Here is a 20153-nt window from a genome sequence, read left to right as displayed (position 1 = left end):
AAGGGGAGGCATAGTGACAAGCCTATAGCTTCCTTAGATGACATTTCCTGACATGGATCGATATCGAGATTTTCACTCTGCAGCGGAGTGTGCGCTGATATGAAACTTCCTGGCAGATTAAAACTGTGTGCCGGACCGAGACTCGAACTCGGGACCTTGCCTTTCGCGGGCAAGTGCTCTACCAACTGAGCTACCCAAGCACGACTCACTCCCCGTACTCACAACTTTACTTCTGCCAGTACCTCGTCTCCTACCTTCCAAACTTTACAGAAGCTCTCCTGTGAACCTTGCATGTCTCCGCAATATCCTTTCTTTCAGGAGTGCTAGTTCTGCAAGTTTCGCAGGAGAGCTTCTGTAAAGTTTGGAAGGTAGGAGACGAGGTACTGGCAGAAGTAAAGTTGTGAGGACGGGGCGTGAGTCGTGCTTGGGTAGCTCAGTTGGTAGAGCACTTGCCTGCGAAAGGCAAAGGTCCCGAGTTCGAGTCTCGGTCCGGCAGTTTTAATCTGCCAGGAAGTTTCATGGATCGATATCCTCGAAATGTTCCTATACATCTCTCGAAGTTTGTCACAACATTTCTGGGACACTTAGTAGGTAGAGTAACAGACACTAGACTCTCAAAAAGACTGCAGAATTCAACAAGATGATATTACAGCGTGACAAATTTAAACTTAGTTCGCTATTCATTCAGCTCCATTGCTTTCGAATTCTAAGACGTGCAATCATTTTGTCCGTGGGACAAGCCGTAATTTCAAATAATTGCGACGAAATGTTTCTAATTTTATCAAGAGTGTAAACTGCCGGACAAATGTCAGATCGTATGGCATTAAAACGATGATCAAATGTGCACGATCAGGGACGGTGATTATGAGCAGGTGCAGTCATGCAACGCAGCTTGCGGGTAGCTCTGAGGACCATACGAGCGCGCAGCTGCACTCTAACGAAGGTCGGTCTTTATGCGCTGTCCCTGCCAAAGGAATAACCGGTTGCGCGTTAAGTGCGCTCTCGAACGGCTTATGCTAATAACGATGAATTTAGATTGCAGGATTATCTGGAAGCAAATTGGCAGTGCACCTAACATACTTCTGTAAATCCAGACGTATAAATTACTCAAATCAAATTAAGTAGCGTACGAGAAGAGTCAAAAGAAGACTGAACGTGATTCTTGGCAGGGAACTGACCTAAGAAAACTTTCAATAAAGATAAAAAAAATCACTCGGAAAAGGATCAGAGAATGCGGTAGGCGAGTGCAAAGATGGGGATCGTAACAGGCCGTAAATGGCCAAGTACGGCATGCGAACAGACTGGAGTGAGACGTAATTTTAACAGTAATGAAAATTAAATGGAGCTGGGCAGGACATGTAGAATGGCGTATCGACTGTAGAAGTTATTTCCAGGAATCCAAGAGATACGAAAGGACTGAGGCAACTGTGTAACGGAAGGTGGGTATATGGCATTAAAAACACGCAAGAGCAACATAGATGCGTAGAGCTGAAAAATATAAGGAATCTACATCTGTACTCTGCCACCCACTGTGAAGTGCTTGGCACAAGGTATTTCCTATCGTACTGGTGAGGGTTTCCTCCCTTTCAGTTCACGTATGGAGAGCGGGAAGAATAATTGTTTAAGTTCCCCTCGGCGTTATATTCAATGTAATTTTGTCCTCACCATCTCTACGGGAACGACATGTATGGCTTTGTCGTATATACCTAGATTCATCATATAAAGCCGATTCTTGAAAGTTTGTGAGTAGGCTTACTCAGGATAGTTTGCGTCTATCTTCAATTTTTTTTCAGCATCTCTGTGACACTGTTCAGTGGGTCAAACAAATCTGTAACCATTTGTGCTACTCTTCTCCGTGAACGTTCAAAATGTTATTCCTACTGTATTTGGTACGCGTCCCACAAGCCTGAGCAGTATTCCAGGATGGGTTGCACGAGAGATTCGTAAGCAATCTCCTTTTCAGAATGATGACATTTTCCCAGCATTCTACCAATAAACCGAATTCTGCCCGCTGCTTTCCCTGTGATCGTTCCATTTCATACCTCTATACATTATTGTATCCAGGTATTTGTATGTGCTGACCGATTTTATTTGTGACTCGTTGACACTGTAGTATTATTAAATTACTGAAATGGTCAGTACCAATTATTATAAATGATCTACAACAGCTGTTTGAGAACATTTGGAAAACTGAAAAGATTGCAGCAGCGTTAATCGACCAGCTACGCAAAAAGGGAGACAAACAAAATATCAGAAATTACAGAGGAGTGTCAGTTCTGACATTGGCATAAAAAATATTATCAAAAATTCTCCTGGACAGATCTGTAAAAGCTATAGACAAGTAACTGGGAGAATATCAGGGAGGTTTTAAAAAAGGAAGATCTATAATAGTATAATTTATTGACTTCAAAAAAGCCTTTGGTTCAGTAGCCAGAGACACAACAGATAAAATCATTAGAGAAATTGGTGTTAAAGTAAAAATAGCAAACATAATTCACCAAACTCTGACAAAGACGATATCAAAAGTTAAATTTATGGGAGAACTATCTGAGTCACTAGAAATAAAAAATGATGTTAGACAAGGAGATGGTTTAGCAGTTTTACTGTTTAACTGCGTTCTAAGAAAAATTGTAAGGATCTGGAATAAAGAGTTAACATAACCAAACAAACTGAACTAATAATACTAGGAAGGAAAACAAATGGAATTAAGATAAATCGCTTGTCTTTTGCAGATGATTTTGCAATACTTCCAGAAAATCTGACAGACGTAGCTATTCAAATAAATCTTTTAGGAGAAATATAAAACAGAACTGGTCTCAAAATTTCAGGTGCAAAAAACAAAAATCGTAACAGGTATAAAAATGCACCAAAATTCATAGAAAAACATAGGTGAAACATAATGAGTAAGTAAATTTACATATCTTGGGGAAATTATGCGACAGAATGGACGGGAAAAATTTGCAGTAGATGTACGAACTAACAAAATGAAGAGAGCATATGGTTTGACAAAGAATATTTACAACAAGAAAGCTATATCTATAAAACCGAAACTAAAACACCAACCACAGTGATACGACCAGTATGTTTATGGATGTGAACTCCTAACAATCAGAACACAATAGAGGTACTTGAAGGGTGGATTGTTAGAAAGTTAATGGGTGCAATACAAACTATAGACGGATAGAAAATGATTAGTAATAAGGATATCTAAAAATATGTAGAGGAAATATGATAAGTAATTGCTAAAGCAATATTAATCTTGTTTGGACACCTCTGTGGATGAACGAGAACAGGCTCACGAAACGAATATCCCTGTGTCCCTGGAAGAAGAAATCGACAATAGTATGTATTACAGAAATAATGGAAAAAGAACTAGCAAGGAATAACACGAAAGAATTAGATATAACAGACAGAACCTATTTCAAGAGCAAAATACTGTACGAGTGTTTAGAAGACTTTTAATGCAAAAGAAGTAAGAAATCGGGAACAACATGGACAGATGAAAGCCGGCCGGTGTGGCGGAGCGGTTCTAGGCGCTACAGTCTGGAACCGAGCGACTGCTACGGTCGCAGGTTCGAATCCTGCCTCGAGCATGGATGTGTGTGATGTCCTTAGGTTAATTAGGTTTAAGTAGTTCTAGGTTCTAGGGGACTGATGACCTCAGAAGTTAAGTCCCATAGTGCTCAGAGCCTTTTAAGCCATTTTTGACAGAATAAAAGAAAACATGGGGAGGAGATGAAGAAGTACTGAAAAACAGAAAACAACACGAAAAAAAAACAGAAAGTGAAGTTGTTTCGTTATTCTAGTGGTAAATATGAAAATAAAAAAAAGAAACTGGTAAAGTTAAACTTGCTTTTAGCGTTTGATTATTGGTCCGTTAAGAAATATGGGTGTTACTGATACTTCTATAGTGCCTCTTAACTTAAGTAGCTTCGAGTCTGTATTGATTCTTCTTTAATCAACCAATCTCTCAAATGTTTGAACCTTTTATGAGGTCCTTTGAGCTTCGAACTGTCGAGCGTCGAGTGTGCTGTCTATTGTTGGTCTGTCCGGAACCGTTGGTTCACAACAGCGAATCCGTGTGGCTCAGATTCTGTGCATAACCAAGTAAGCGAATATAGCTTTTGATGCTGTACTCATTTACAAATTTCGGTCTTACACCCGCAGCATCGCACCAGAGGTGTTGGGGTAGCGTCTTTGAGTGGTAATCAAAACATACTCGGTCCCGGTATCGAACATCACCACTGCTTGAATTTTAAATAAAAATTGTCAGCAATGGCGGCCGAAAACATCTGGCATAATAAGTCATCCTCAATCCGTAAACGGCCATGCCACATAGAGCGGAGGAGCGGACAGAGGTTCAGGGCACTCTCTGGCCCTTGGGATGGAAACTGCTTGTAAAAGGCGGAACAGTCAGCAGCAGGATGCAGAAGGCGATGGAAACCACTGCACTGAAGACACATAACGTGTTTCCACAAGATATATATATCATTTTATTGAAGAAAGTGTCATGATGATCTCTCCACTAGCGAAAGATTCCAGATTAGTCCCCCATTCGGATCTCCGGGAGAGGACTGCAAAGGGGTAAGTAACCATGGGAAAAATATTGTATAACCAAGGAAAGGACAAAATTCTACGAGTCAAGGTGTGAAATGTCAGAAGTTTGAACGTCGTAGGGAAGCTAGAAAATCTGAAAAGGGAAATGCTAAGTCTCAACTAGACATAGTCGAGGTCAGTGAAGTGAAAGGGAAAGAAGACAAGGATTTTTGCTCAGACGAATACAGGGTAGTATCAATAGCAACATGAAATGGAATGACGGGAGTAGGATTCGATGTGAACAGGAAGGTAGGACATGGAGAGGATTAAAGTGGAGAGTTCAGTCATAGAGTTGTTCTCATCACAATCGACAGCAAACAATTACCAACAACAACAGTTCAGGGATAACCAAATAATAAGTAACCAGTTGCATAAAAAAATTTGCCGATTTCGGGCACTTAGTGCACTTCTTCAGAAGGTTATAGCTATCACATTATTTGTGAGTGTCAACAATAAGATGCACACAGCAAAATGCCATGGTTATTTGGTTCGCGAACCACATGAGAATGGCATTTTGCCAGTTGCTGAGGATGTATAAAACATTAAATAGTACACGATACATGCCAACATCGCAAGAGAGAGAGGTAGAGAAAGTATATGAGGTTACTGAAATAGTCATTTAGTTCGTAAAGCGAGATGAAAATCCAATAGACATGGGGGACTGGAGCGCAGTTGTAGGGGAAGAGGTAAGAGAAAGTTAGGGGAGAATATGGGCTGGCAGTAGAAATGAGAGAGGAGAAAGATTCATTGAGTTCTGTAACAAATTTAAGCTAGTACTATCGAATACTCTGATCAAGAACCGCAAGAGGAAGAAGTACGTTTGGAAAACGCAGGCAGGTACAGGAAGATTTCAGTTAGATTACATCATTGTTAGACAGATATTCCGACATCAGATATTGGACTGTGAGGAGTACCTACGGACAGACAGAGACTCAGAACACCGTTTGGCAATGATGAAGAGTAGTCTGTGGTTTAAGAGAATTATCACAGAATCAGTCTGGAAGGAAATGGGATACGGAGGTACTAAGGAGAGATGCGCTAGAAATTATCTGGGGCTATAGACACTGCGATAATGAACAGCTCAGAAGGCAGTTCAGTTAAAGAGGAATGGATTCAGTTAAAGAGGAATGGGCAGCTCTAAAAAAGCCACTCACAGAAGCTAGAGAGAAAAAAACGTAGGTACGTGGAGGGTAACTGCAAAGAAACCATGGGTAACGGAAGAAGTACTTTAGCTGATCGATAAAGGAAGGAAGTACAAAATTGTTCAGGGAACTTCAGGAATACAGACAAACTAGTCACTTAGGAGTGAAATAAATAGGAAATACAGGGAAGTTAAGCGGAATGGCTACAGGGAAAACGTGAAGAATTCGAAAAAGAAATGATTGTCGGAAGAATCGACACAGCACTTACAAAAGAAAAAAGAATGTTCGGTGAAATTAAGAGAAAGGGCGATAACATTAAGAGTGCAATGGGAATTCCACTGTTAAATGCAGCGGAGAGAACGGATAGATGTAAAGAGTACACTCAGGTCGTCTGTGAGTGGAATGAATTGCCCGATAACGGGAAAGAAGAAAGAACGGGAGTCGAAAGGGAGGTGACAGGGGTCCAGTATTAGAATCATAATTAAAAGAGCTTTGGAAGACTTAAGATCGAACAAGGCAGAAGGGATAGGCATCATTTCATCGGAATTTCTAAAATCACTGGGAGAACTGGCAACAAAACAACTACTGACGATGGTGTGAAGAATGTGTATCTGACGACTACCATCACACTTTCGGAGAAACGCCGTCCACACAATTCCGAAGATTGCAAGAGGCGATAATTGCGACAGTTATCGCACAATCAGCTTGACAGCTGGTCTATCGCAGTTGCTGACAGAATAATACACAAAAAATGGAAAAAAACTGAAGATGTGTTAGATGGCGATCAGTTTGGCTTTAGGAAAGATAGAGGCAGAGGACAGGCCGTTCTGAAGTCGCGGTTGATAGTGAAAGCAAGACTAAAGAAAAATAAGGGCAGGTTCATAGGATTTGTTAACCTGGAAAAAGCGTTAGACAATGTCAGATGGTTCAAGATGTTCGAAATCCTTAGAAAAATAGGTGTAAGCTATAGGGCGAGACGGGTGGTATACAATATCTACAAGAACCAGAAGGGAACAATCAGAGTGAAAGACGAAGAACGAAGTGCCAGATGGTGGTGTCGCGCATTTCTTAGAGACGCATGTTACATCTCGACTCTGCAACGTATCAAGAAATCGGTGAGATGGATGTATTGTATAAGGTAACTAAACATTCTTTATACCTGCAGGGCCACCTTTCCCTCTATAGCCCAAAAGAAAAGAAAAGGGCTCCTTTCTTTGCCAAGCTAAAATTTATTCAAAGAATCCTAATAACACAACTCATCACGAAAAAGGGGATTAGAAAACTACAGTCTGGAACCGCGCGACCGCTACGGTCGCAGGTTCGAATCCTGCCTCGGGCATGGATGTGCAATCCTCATGTTGCATACAGAGAAATTGAATACCTGAAAGTGAGGTGGTAAATTCCAACATATAACATGATGTATAATGTATTTATACTACACAAACAGAAAGTGAAAAAATAGTGTTCAAAAATAAGGTATTTTACCACTATGCTCAAAATTTGAAAAATTGGTATTTTTAGAGGTGCTGTAGCGCCTTAGATATTGGGAGTAGAAAAAAATGGCAACAATCAACTTTGTAGAGAATTTTGTGCTCTTTAAAAAAGAAAATAGACGTTAAAGCAACAGGAGCAAAAAACTGAGATATTTTGAAAAAACTGAAAAAGGACCGAAATTTTCCAAGTTTTCTGACTGCAGAAAGTTTTCTCAAGCGAAATTTTGTTGGCAAAACTCGGTTTGAAAAAATAAACTCTTCAACCCCACCTTTTGCAAGGTATATCTTCTATTTGACAGCCGAATGCCTAATAGGTATATTGGGCTCCTAGCAATGCTGCCATACCTTTTACCTAATGCATTCGAACTGGCGAAACATTTAGCTCATACGGCCCTAACATTAGGACTACTAGTTTCGATTGACATCAGGAAGTGAGTAATATATTAATAATTACAAGCTACTAACAGAAATCATTTACAGAAGAATGGAAGCATTTGCAGAAAGGTCAGTTTATGTTCCGGAGAAATGCAGGAACACATGAGGCTATACTGACGCTACTAGTTATATTAGAAGATAATCTGAAGAGAGGATAACTTACGTTTGTGGCATTTGTGTATTTACGGAAAGGTTTTGACAATGTTGGCTAAAATATTCTCCTTACAGTTCTGAAGATACCAAGAATAAAACGTAGAGAGCGATTGATTGTGCACAACTTGTAAATTTAGAAAGAAAATTAAAGTTCGGGGAGACTATATGAAAATTTTTAGGTTTTCAGATGACACTGTAATTCTATCAGAGACGACGACTTGAAATACCAGCTGAACGGAACGTGTAGTGTCTTTAACTCAGACGATGCTGAGTGAATAAGATTGGGAAACTAAAAAGAAAACTGTTATTTGAGCAGCAACGTAAGTGATGATGACCGTATAGGGAGGATATAAAATTTAAAGTGATAATACCAAGAAAACTGTATCTGAAGAATAATATTTGAACATGTAATATTAATGAAACGATGCAATATTCTCTGAAAGTTTTTTTTCTGGAATGTAGCCATATATAGAACTGAAATGAGGACGACAAGCAGTTTAGACAAGAAGCTTTTGAGATGTAGTACTACAAAATGCTGAAAATTAGGTGAGTAGAAATAACTAATAAAGAGCTACTGAAACCAACTGGGAAGAAAGGAAATATAAGACAAATCCTGACTAAAAGACGAAATCGGTTGATAGGTCACACTCTAAAATACCAAGAAATAACTAATTTTTTATGGGGGAGCGTGTGGAGGATAAAAATTGTAGAGAGAATGGGTTTGACCATTACAACCAATTTCAATTGGATGTAAGTTGCAGTAAATATGTTGAGATGAAACGGCTTGGAGAGTCCAAACTTGCATGTGAAACCACAACAACTAATCGATTGAAATTAACATTTTTTGGTTCCTATTACAATTCTGTTTCATGTATTTGTTGGTAAAAATGCTATTCCACTAGGATAAAGCATCACAGGGCGCGCAGTATCTAATGGCTTACATTTCGATTGAAAAAAATCCGTCAGAACTAATCGACAATGAAAGTATAGTTACAATATACCTCCATTATTTGTCTTTCTCCCTCATTACCCACGTTGCACTGAATTGTGTCCTTCCTACGTTGGACAGTCGAAACCAATATTTGCATCCTTCGTACGTTGGGCAGTCGAAACCAATATCCTCTTCACATGGGAATTACTTTTCATTTACACAATCTAAAGGTGAGTCTAACGGTCGCAGCTTAGTTTTTCATATTTTTAATCTGCCTGCAATTCATTTTGTTTAATACCGAAAACAGTGAAGAGTTGTAATTCTGTGTATCAATGTTGCACAGCGTTCATTCACCTCATGTTATTTGCAAAGTATTTTACTTCATATAAGTGCATCATTTGTACACTAACTTGGTCTGGAATGTTTATGCTACGTGCCACAAGGACGCAGATCGACGCTAACTACTACTGCAGCTCTCCTTCACAAACGTGTTCTCGTTCTCTAGAACACCTTTCACCACTTAACTGCCAGTACTCTTGTCACAGTGGCAATAAAGGATGAGCAAATTCACTGTTAAACAGCGCGACATGACATAAAACCGTGATGAATATTGACTGAAATTTCGGGTGTAGATCCAGCTAAAAATTTCGATATGATATTAAGTTCCTGGCAAGGAGCGAAATACATTTCATCACATTCGTTTAAGTATTGCTACGAAAAAACCGAGCTGGCTACATTGAAAAGTTTGTCACTGCTCGGACACGTGAAATGTGACGCCTAAGGTATATAGTAAAGTACAGGAAGTCATTCTTGTCCTACTGCAAAGGAGAAAAGAATATTGTACTCCACCATCGTTTTATATTCTGATGTATTATGTCATGTGTTGAAGCCTCAGGTCATTTCACAACTTACAAAAGTCTTTTTTGGTATACGGCTGTTTCCTGTTTCGAACATCAAAATCAATTTGTGCTTGTTTTAGTCGTCTTCAGGAGGAGGAGGAGGAGGAGGAGGAGGGAAAAGATTAGTGTTTAACGTCCCGTAGACAACAAGCTTATTAGAGACAGAGCAGTAACTCGGATTAGGGAAGGATGGGGAAGGAAATCGCCCGAGACCTTTCAAAGGTACCAATGCGGCCTTCACCTGAAGCGACTTACGGAAATCACGGAGAACCTAAATAAGGATGACGGTCGTCCTACCGAATGCGGGTCCACTTTGGTAATCACTGTTTCACTGGTGGTCTTCAGTCTGCAGACTGGTTAGATGCAGTCCTCTAAGCCAGTGCACCCATGTAGGCCTCGACATTTACGCTTAATTATTGCAACTTACGTCCACCCCACACTACAACGGCACCGTTGCCTAACACCCCCCCCCCCCCCCCCCCCGCCCCGGGCCCCCGTCATACCTTACTTCCTTGCTCCACCAAACTATTCCTTATGGCCTCAGGCTGTGTCCAATCGATCCCTTTTTTTTGGTCATATTCTACCACACATTTGTCGATTCAGCCCCTCCGCATTAGAAATGCGGTGCAACCCCCCCAATCTTCAGCTTTCTTCTTTAGCGCTGTGTTTCAAAAGCTTTTATTTTTGTCTGTAATGTTTGTCGACCACGTTTTATTTCCATAAAATGCACATTCCAGACAAATACTTTCAGAAAAATCTTCCTCTTTTTCAGAGAAGCTTTTCTTGCTGCTACAAGTCTACGTTCCTATGCGCTTTACTTCTATTGTCATCGTTTCGCTCCTCAAATAGCAAAATTCGTTTGTTGTTTTCAGAGTCTCATTGGCAATTTCATTTCTTGAGTATCACCTGACTAAATTCCACTAGTCAACAAGACTGTTTTACTTTTGTTGATGAAACAACCATTTCAAAATCCTTTACTACCTCTGAGAGATTTGCGAAATTATTTAAAAACTAAAATCAGCCGAGAATAAGACATGGGATACTAAATGCTCTGTGAAGCGCAAAAAAAAAAAAAAAAAAAAAAAAATGGAATTCTTATCAGGTTACTAGTTCTTCGTTTTCTTCACTGTACTTAAATTCAACAGTTGGGGAGTTGGCCTACATGAAATAAAATTTAGAAAGAAACTCGCGAACAATAAGCTACATGAGTCATATTGTGTTGTGTGAAGCTGCCACCTGTTTCCTTTATTTCTTATTTTACAGAACATTTTATTTTGTAAATAGTAGTTAGAATATATGAACGACTAAGGAAATTCTACTTAGAATGAAACATGAATACACACTGAGGGACATACAGGGAGCATACAGGCAAAACCAATGTCAGAAAATTTAAATAAGGAATTGAAAATATCTAATGATGTTACGTAATGGCCTAAGGTACGGGAAACATGTTGAGGAACAGTGTTATTGTAAAGGAGGCTTGAAGAGATACTGCGAGGAGAAAAAGAAATAGATGGAAAAAAAATCTCCAAATGAAAGTTTCGGGTGGTGGGACGCACGTTCGCTGTCATGGAATAAATAACATGATGTCAAAGGCCGATAGAGTCAAAACAGTAGGTGAGATCAAATATCAAAGGTGAGAGAATATCTGGTTGAAGAAATCCGGTTCACTGGGTAAGGAGGGATGAAGAAAGCTGGATTAGGTATATTTCTTATTTACGAAATAAGCCGTATGGAAAAGGTACTTTCGTATAAAAAATACGGAGGATTTAAAATAAAAGAACGAGAGGTGACAGAAAAGCTGAAGTAGTAAACAAGGCGAATGGTCAGTTCAATGTACTACAATAGTTGGCGCATAAAATAAAACGAAGAACACAAAGATTCAGAAAGACACGATGTAGAACTTGAAAGAAGAAAGAAATAAGACCAAATTAAATAAATGACACTAGGTTGCGGTAAGTTTTATTCTGACAACAAGCTCAAACGGAAGTATTTGACTGTAAGGCCTTTGCCAATGTACAGGTCAACATCAGCACCACCGACAAAATTTCGGAGATTTTTCAGGGATATTTTCTGAGTAGTTTGGTGTGATGCACCCTTGGTCTCTGATGGTTAGTTACTCAGTGATAATACATTGAGGTGACAAAGGTACACATACAGATAACTGTAGTATCTCTTACACAAGAAATTAAAGGGCAGTGCGTTGGCAAAGCTGTCATTTGTACTCAAGTGATCCACGTGAAAAGGTTTTCCGACGCAGCTACGACCGCACGACGGGAATTAACAAACTTCCAAGGCGAGGTGTAGATGGTGCTGGACACATGGGGCATTATCCCGACATCAGCAGTGTCGAGAGCGTGCCGAGAACAACAAATTTCAAGCGGTACCTCTCGCCACAGACAACGCAGTAGTCAACGGCCTTCACTTAACGACCGAGAGCAGCGACGTTTGCGGGGAGTTGTCAATGCTTACAGACAAGAAACATCGCATGTTATAACCGCAGAAATCTATGTGCCACGTACGACAAACGTGTCCGAGAGGGCAATGTGGCGAAATTTAGCGTTATGGGATATGGCAGCGGACGACCGACGGGAGTACCTTTGCTGACAACACGACATCGCCGCCGGCCGGAGTGGCCGTGTGGTTCTAGGCGCTACAGTCTGGATCCGCGAGACCGCAACGGTCGCAGGTTCGAATCCTGCCTCGGGCATTGATGTGTGTGATGTCCTTAGGTTAGTAAGGTTTAAGTAGTTCTAAGTTCTATGGGACTGATGACCTCAGAAGTTGAGTCCCATAGTGCTCAGGGCCATTTGAACCATTCTTGAACGACATCGTCTGCAGCGCGTCTCCTGGGCTCGCGACCATATCGGTTAGACCCTAGACGACTGTAAAACCGTGGCTTGGCCAGATGATTCCCGCTTTCAGTTGGTAAGTGCTTATGGTAGGGTTCGGGTGTGGCACAGACCCCACGAAGCCGTGGACCCAAGTTGTGAACAAGGCACTGGGCAAGCTGGTGGTGGCTCCATAATGCTGTTGGCTGTGTTTGCATGGAATGGAATGGGTGCTCCGGTCCAGAGCACCAATGGAACGGGTAATTGACTGTAAACGGTTACATTCGGCTTCTGGAGACCATTTTCAACCATTCATGGGCTTCCTGTTCCCAAACGACGATGGAATTTTTATTTTTGACAATGCGCCATGTCACCGGACCACAGATGCTTGCAATTGGTTTGAAGAATATTTTGCTAAGCTCGAGCGAATAATTTTGGTCACCCAGATCACCCGACATGTAACCCATCGAACATTTATGGGACATAATCGAGATGTCAGTTCGTGCACAAAATCTGGCACCGGCAACACTTACGCAATTTTGGGCGGCTGTAGAGGCAGCATACTTAATATTTTTGCATGGGTCTTCCAATGAATTGTTGAATGCATGCCACTTAGAATTGCTGCACTGTGTCGACTAAAAGGAAGTCCGACACGCAATCGGGGGGTACCCCTTGACTTTTCTCACCTCAGTGTATAATTAAGATTTGTTCGGTTTCTTACCCCAGCTGCCCTTGTTTCTGTGAAATACCTTTGCAACTTGACTGCAATATGCGGTCACCAGAATGGTTGCACCAAACCGCAGAGCAATACAGCAACACCCGGAGAGATGCAAGACGTCTGTAATGCGGTTGTCATCACTACGGGAACAGATCAGCGTAGTGATATTGCGCATAGACCGATCTTCATCACTAAACCTATCCATATTCCTTCGTATCATAGTTAACGTACAACTAACAATGTCGAATAAACAAGCCCCAGACAGATATAAACACTGCTGATTCCAAACTTGTGGGCGAAGAGTAGAGTGGGTATTACTGTTGCAAACAGACTGTACCATAAGCGACGAATACAAGTTTGTTTCCCAAGAGGAAACGCGGTGCAGGTTTTTTCAGTACAATTCCAATAGAAAGATAAATGAGAGAAAAAGGTCAAGCGAAATGCAATTATTCTGTGACGACCTGCCGGATACCACCGTTCCCTTGTACCAAAAGACGCAGAAAAGCGTCGCAGAGGAAGAACACTCTTTCCGATGGGCGGCTGAACCCACCCCGTGGGATGTCTCGGTCAACAATACCACATCTCATTTACATTTTTGGTGGACAAACTACGATATTTTGTCGGTTCACTCTGTACAAAGTTCTCTCGGTATTTAAGACGAGTGACAGTTGAGAAAGTCCACGAGAATTTGCATCATCTGAGGAGACATAATTCATAAGTATATTTAGTTTCTGTGCATTCGTTTACTTCTTCTTTCACTTCCTGGCTAGTCTTACTGACCTCCAAGCCGCTGGAAGAAATGGCAAATCTCGTGCGACAATAGAAAGATAAATGAGAGAAAAAGGTCGAGCGAAATGCAATTATTCTGTGACGACCTGCCGGATACCACCGTTCCCTTGTACCAAAAGACGCAGAAAAGCGTCGCAGAGGAAGAACACTCTTTGCGATGGGCAGTTAGCCGGTGTGCACACGTCGCCACTCAGTGATGTTACAAGAGTGTGGACGCGTTATGTACAGTATTCGCGGATAATTCACTGTTCAGTCACATTAATGTGACCATCTGACAAACGCCTGAACAGCCACCATTACAGCGTGGACCACTGCGAGACGCACAGGAAGAAAGTTAGTGAGTTTTTGGAAGGTACCGACAAGGACGTGGCGCCATGCCGACGTCAGTGCTGTGGGTGGTAACGGCCAAGAGAAGTCTACTAGTATCAAACATAGACCTTAATTTGAGGAAGAAATTTCTAAGAATGTACATCGGGAGTAGAGCATTGTATGATAGTGAAACACTGTGTCAAAACCGAAACAGAAGAGAATCGAATCATCTGAGATGTGGTGTTACAGAAGAATGTTGAAAATTAGGTGGAGTGAGAAGTGAGAAGGTATGGGAAGAGGAGGTTCTGCGCAGAATCGGAGAGGAAAGGAATATGTGGAAAACACTGACAAGGAGAAGGGACAGGATGATACGACTTCTGTTAAGATGTGAGGGAATGACTTCCATTGTACTAGAGGGAGCTGTAGAGGGTAAAAACTGTGGAGGAAGACAAAGACTGGAATATATCCAGCAAATAATTGAGATCATAGGTTGCAAGTGGTACTCTGAGATGAAGAGGTTAGCACAGGAGAGGAATTCGTGGTGGGTCGCATCAAACCACTCAGAAGACTGATGGCCCGAAAAAAAAAAAAAAAAAAAAAAATTACACCTGTTCTGCAGAAACACCACATTATCAGGACACGAGACGTGGAGGGACGACCTGTTTTTTCTGCACCCTTTAACGAACCTTTTGACATTAACTCCGTGTGACAATTCTTTCTAGTCTTCGGATGAATTGTGGCATTCCTTCCCTTCACAATACGCCATCATCTATGCACAAGGACAATCTAATTCCACACCTTATAGCGTGAAGCAATCTGTACGCGCTCTCTAGCTGCAAGGCCATCGGTCATCCTTGTTTGTGTTGAGTGTACCGCCTCTCAGGGACATCGTTGGTATAAAGCGGCATGAAAATTCACTGTCCTCCTCTATGTTCTTTTTTTTTTGTAGTAGTAGTAGCCAGTATTATTCCATCAATATTAAAAACCTAACAGCCATTTAATGATACCTTTCCTGCCCACCTTGAACACTGCACACAACAACTCTAATCAACTATGTTAATTTTCCTACAAATATCCATGCCCTTATACTGATTTCCGCTTCTGCGTAGAAAAACATAAGTCAGCATTACAGCAAGGGAAGACTTGTGAGAAGGTGTCAGTCACAGTAGTACGAGGTGCGAGCGGGGCTCGAGCCGGGCTCCCTCCGGAGGCCCCTCGGGTATTGCGACGGCGCGGCACGGCACGGCGGCTGTGGTGCGGCATGCAGCTGCAGCGCATAACGGAGCGCCGCGATCCAGTTGATCAGGGCCGCTCGGTATTAAGCGGTCACGAGCCGCCACGCCGCCTATGCAGATACCGCGCACGGCTGCAAGTCGTTAGGCCGCCACGATTAATTAGCGCGATACTCGCCAAAGAGTGTGCCAGCATTTATCGTAAATACGTTTCGTAATAAGGTGATGTCCATCAAAGTGGTTCAGTTCCGCGCTTAAGACAGCTCTTCGCTATGCATCTGAGTGCTGTCGGGACTGGTCTAACCATAACTCATTCGTTTCAGCTCTGCGGGAAATACCACACTTTCTGAGCTCTTGAGAGTGTGCACGAACAATGCAGAAATCGACATGTTGAACATCAAACCAGTTTCGACGAGCATCGATGAACGATGTAAGTGATGCTCTTTTCAAATCGGAGATTCAACACTGCAGGATTTTCCTAGGAATGGACGTAAAGCAAGTGGTATACCTTAATCTTCCTCCGGCCTTTTAATTGTTTTATCCAGGCAGTTATACACTGAAAAGTCAAAGAAAAAGGTACACCTACCTAATGTCGTTTAGGGCCCCCGCGAGCACGCGGAAGTGCTGCAGCACGACGTGGCATGGACTCGAATAATGTCTGAAGTAGTGCTGGAGGGACCATGAATCCTGCAGGGGTGTCCATAAACCCCTAAGGGTTCCAGGGGGTCGAGATTTCTTCTGAAGAGCACGTTGCAAGGCATCCCAGATGTTCTCAATAATGTTCATGTCTGAATAGCTAGTAGACCAACAGAAGGGTTTAAACTTAATAGAGTGTTCCTGGAGCCACTCTGTAGCAATTCTGGATGTGTGGGGTGTCGCATTGTCCTGCTGCAATCGCTCAAGTCCATCAAAATGCACAATGGACATGAGTGGATGCAGGTGATCAAATTGCTCTGAGCACTATGGGACTTAACACCTGAGGTCATCCGTCCCCTAGAACTTAAAACTACTTAAACCTAACTAACCTAAGGACATCACACACCCATGTCCGAGGCAGGATTCGAACCTGCGACCGTAGCCGTCTCGCGGTTCCAGACTGAAGCGCCTAGAACCGCTCGGTCATGCAGGTGATCAGAGAGGATGCTTATGTTCGTGTCGTCAGTCACAGTCGTAACTAGACGTATCAGGGGACTCCAACTGTACATGCCCCATACCACTACATCGCCTCTACCAGCCTGAATAGTCCCCTGCAGACATGCGGGATCCATGGATTCATGAGGTTGTCTCCATTCCCTCCAGTCCTTTTGCTCGGTACAATTTGAAGCGAGACGCGTCCGAACAGACAACATGTGTCCAGTCATCAACAGTCCAATGTCGGTGCTGACGGGCCCAGGCGAGGCGAAAGCTTTGTGTCGTGCAGTGATCGAGGGCACACGAGTGTGCCTCCGGCTCAGAAAGCCCATATCGATGATGTTTCGTTGTGTAGTTCATACGCTTACATTTGCTGATGGCCCAGCATTGAAGTCTGCAGCAATTTGCGGAAGGGTTGCACTTCTGTTACGTCGAACGATGCTCTTCAGTCGTCGTTGGTCCCGGTCTTGCAGGATCTTACTCCGGTCGGAGCGATGTCAAAGATTTGATGTTTTACGGATTCCTGATATTCACGGTATACTCGTCAAATGGTTGTATGGGAAAATCCCCACTTCATCGCTATCTCGGAGATGCTGTGTCCCATCCCTTGTACGCCGACTTCAACACCACGTTCAAACATTTAAATCTTGATAGCCTGCCATTGTAGCAACAGTAACCGATCTGACAACTGCGCCAGACACTTGTTGTCTTACATAGGAGTTGCCGAGCGCAGCGTCTTATTCTGCCGGTTTACATACCTCTGATTTGAATACGCCTGCCTACATCAGTTTCTTTGGCGCTTCAGTGTGCAACGGACTTTCTAACAAGTCCTATTATTACTGTACCAATATACGAATCTGTTCAAGAACTTCGGTAACTTTGTTCACAAAATATTTCTGCGCTTAGCTTTTACTTATTATGCAAGGTCTCCTTCGAAATACTCTCCTCCACAAAACATACACCGCTCCCAACGCCATTTCCACTTCCGGAATCAGTCTTGCTACGCCTCTCGCTGGCTCGCACGAAGCGCCGTCTGCGAATTTTCTTTTATGTTGTTCACCGTTGTAAATATTCGTCCTGTCAACGGGGTTTTCAACTTTGGAATTAAAAAAAAATGTCAGCAGGGGCCAGGTTTGGAAAATACGCCTGATGAGGCTCCAAAGTAATTTCGGTTCTTGTGCAATAGCCACGTACCAACAGGGCTGAACTTGCGGGTGCGTTATCGTCCTGCAGGGGCCACGAGTTGTCTTGTAATATTTCAGGCAGTTTCCTTATAACTTTTTCTCACATGGTCGCAACACTTCCCAATAGTACCACTGATTAAGAATTTGTACCTGTGGCACGAATTCATCATGAACTAATCCTTCAAAGTCAAAGGAAACTACCAGCATGGCTTTGACCTGACCTGACAGGCTTTCTTTGATCATAGAAAACCTTTACCGACCCATTTTGAAGCTTGTACCTTGGTATCGACATCATTCTGGTCTTCACTCTTGAGCCATGGAACGAACTTGGCAGCACCACGATGCCAAGATGCTGCGTCAGGATTTCGTGACAAGGTCCAACTAAAATGTTACATTCTTCTGCAGTCTCTCGGACAGTCAGTTTTTGATTGACATGCATAGTTTTGTTGACGTTATTGACACCAGTTTCGTCGGTAGACGTCCAAGGACGTCATGAAGGAGGTTCGTCTTCTGTCCGACCATTTTTAAAGAGTGTCAATCATTTGTAACACCGAGTACGGCTTAAGCAGTCATCACCGTAGGCTTCCTGCATCTTTTAGTGTATCTCTGTTTTCTTGAGTTCCACGCAAAATTTAATGCAGACGCGTTGCTCCTGTAACTGTGCCATCTCGAAATTCGTAAATAGTGCGACACAACGTTCTACGCAATACAGCACTGAACAATAACTAACAGACATACACAGTTCAACTTCGGGTAGTTATACATTAAACACAGACGTGTGCAGTGATGCCAGCGGCATTTCGCTCCAACACACCATTGTCGCAAAATTACGAATGTTCCGGAATTTTTTGAACAGACCTCGTACACTTCCTCAAAATATGAAAAATAACAAATCTGATAATCCATTTAGACTTTCAGTGGCTACCAATGGTACTCTCACAATGTTTTACTGAGATCAGTGTTTTATGGCCCTTAATTGCAGTCGGCCTGCAAAATTAGCCAGCTGGACACGAATAATAAAAATACTGATCTGACGGAAATACATTTTGCTGGAGACATATTGAATCGCAACTTTATCTTCGGTTGGGATAGAAGATTAAGCTATACTCACCCTTGTCTTATATGTTTTCCTTTGTGATCTTACAGTACAGGGAATGAATATTGGCAATGTTTTTCAGTGTCCAAGACACATTCATAAAAAAATAAAACTTTCTGTGGCTGTGTGATTAAAAATTTTTAAGTCTTACGACCTCGTCCATGATGATGAAATAACTTTGCAATATCGCCAGCCTTGGCCATTTCACAATCATATAAAACACATTGGATCATATATCAACACATCCTAATCGTCATGCTACCAAGTACCAGCTAACTCTAAAACCAAGAAACAGTGAGATTTTTCATGAAAACACTCATTATTAATTTCGTTTGTACGTAATATTATTTTTTCATTCAAAATTTCTTATGACCACAAAATATTTTTTAAAGTGTTGTGTTTAAGTAAACACACTGCGCATTACAATAAAACTGGTATAACTGTCCGCCACTTCGACGCAAAACGTTGGTATTTGACTCAAACCTGCCTATGACCTTCATCTGTAGTGGCATGGTATTTGCAGTTTTATAAAAATGCGCCTCATATTTTGCAAAGTAAAATTAGACAGAACACCAAGTAATTTCTGATTGGCAGTGGTTCAATTTAAAGGAGTGGAGCTCGCTCTACTTGTCTTTGTTGTATCTGTCCTAGACTGTGTGTCTACGCCACAGGTTATGTAGCTAGAGTGTGAGGTGAGACCGTTAGCCTACTATTTCCCAAACTATAAGTTCAGCAGCAGTGCTATTTTATAGTTGTTATTTTTCATCTAAAATTGATAGTGCATTTCGTAGGAGTTAGGTGGTGGCGCTAACAGCTTTGTAGGACCGGCCAGGCCGGCGACTTTGAAGGCCTAGGTCGTAACAGGCACTCAGAGCAGCCATCAGCAATCGTTAAGAGGATACGTTCACATAGCGGCGCTCAACCGCTGAGATTTTTGTCATCCCACGCGGACACTAGTAACACTAAGGCGGTTTTGTTGGCCCTCGTACTGGCCATACGATTAAAAGTCAAGTGGGGCAAATACAAAATATCACCAAATTTGATCCGTTGCCACGGCGTAGGCGCAACAAGCAATTTTTTGGACTAATCCGAGGGTTCTGACAGACCATAAAATACCACTAAAAGAGCAACAAGCACTAGGTGTAAGAGTAGCAGCAAACGAGTGGTTCCAGTCTCACCCAGAAAACTGGGCGCATTTGGTAGAGATAGTTTAC

General features: G+C 42.1%; 1 non-coding gene across 1 annotated transcript; it reads left to right on the top strand.

Annotated features, from left to right (window-relative positions):
* Positions 1-421: 421 nt before the first annotated feature.
* Trnas-cga lies at positions 422-496 on the top strand. Its single transcript has one exon. It is a non-coding gene; the product is annotated as a tRNA-Ser (tRNA).
* Positions 497-20153: the final 19657 nt, after the last annotated feature.

This window comes from Schistocerca piceifrons, chromosome 3, assembly GCF_021461385.2.
Source record: "Schistocerca piceifrons isolate TAMUIC-IGC-003096 chromosome 3, iqSchPice1.1, whole genome shotgun sequence".
Classification (NCBI taxonomy): Eukaryota; Metazoa; Arthropoda; class Insecta; order Orthoptera; family Acrididae; genus Schistocerca; species Schistocerca piceifrons.
Note: the sequence above shows the minus strand (reverse complement) of the source record. Positions and strands in the feature narration are given on the sequence as shown.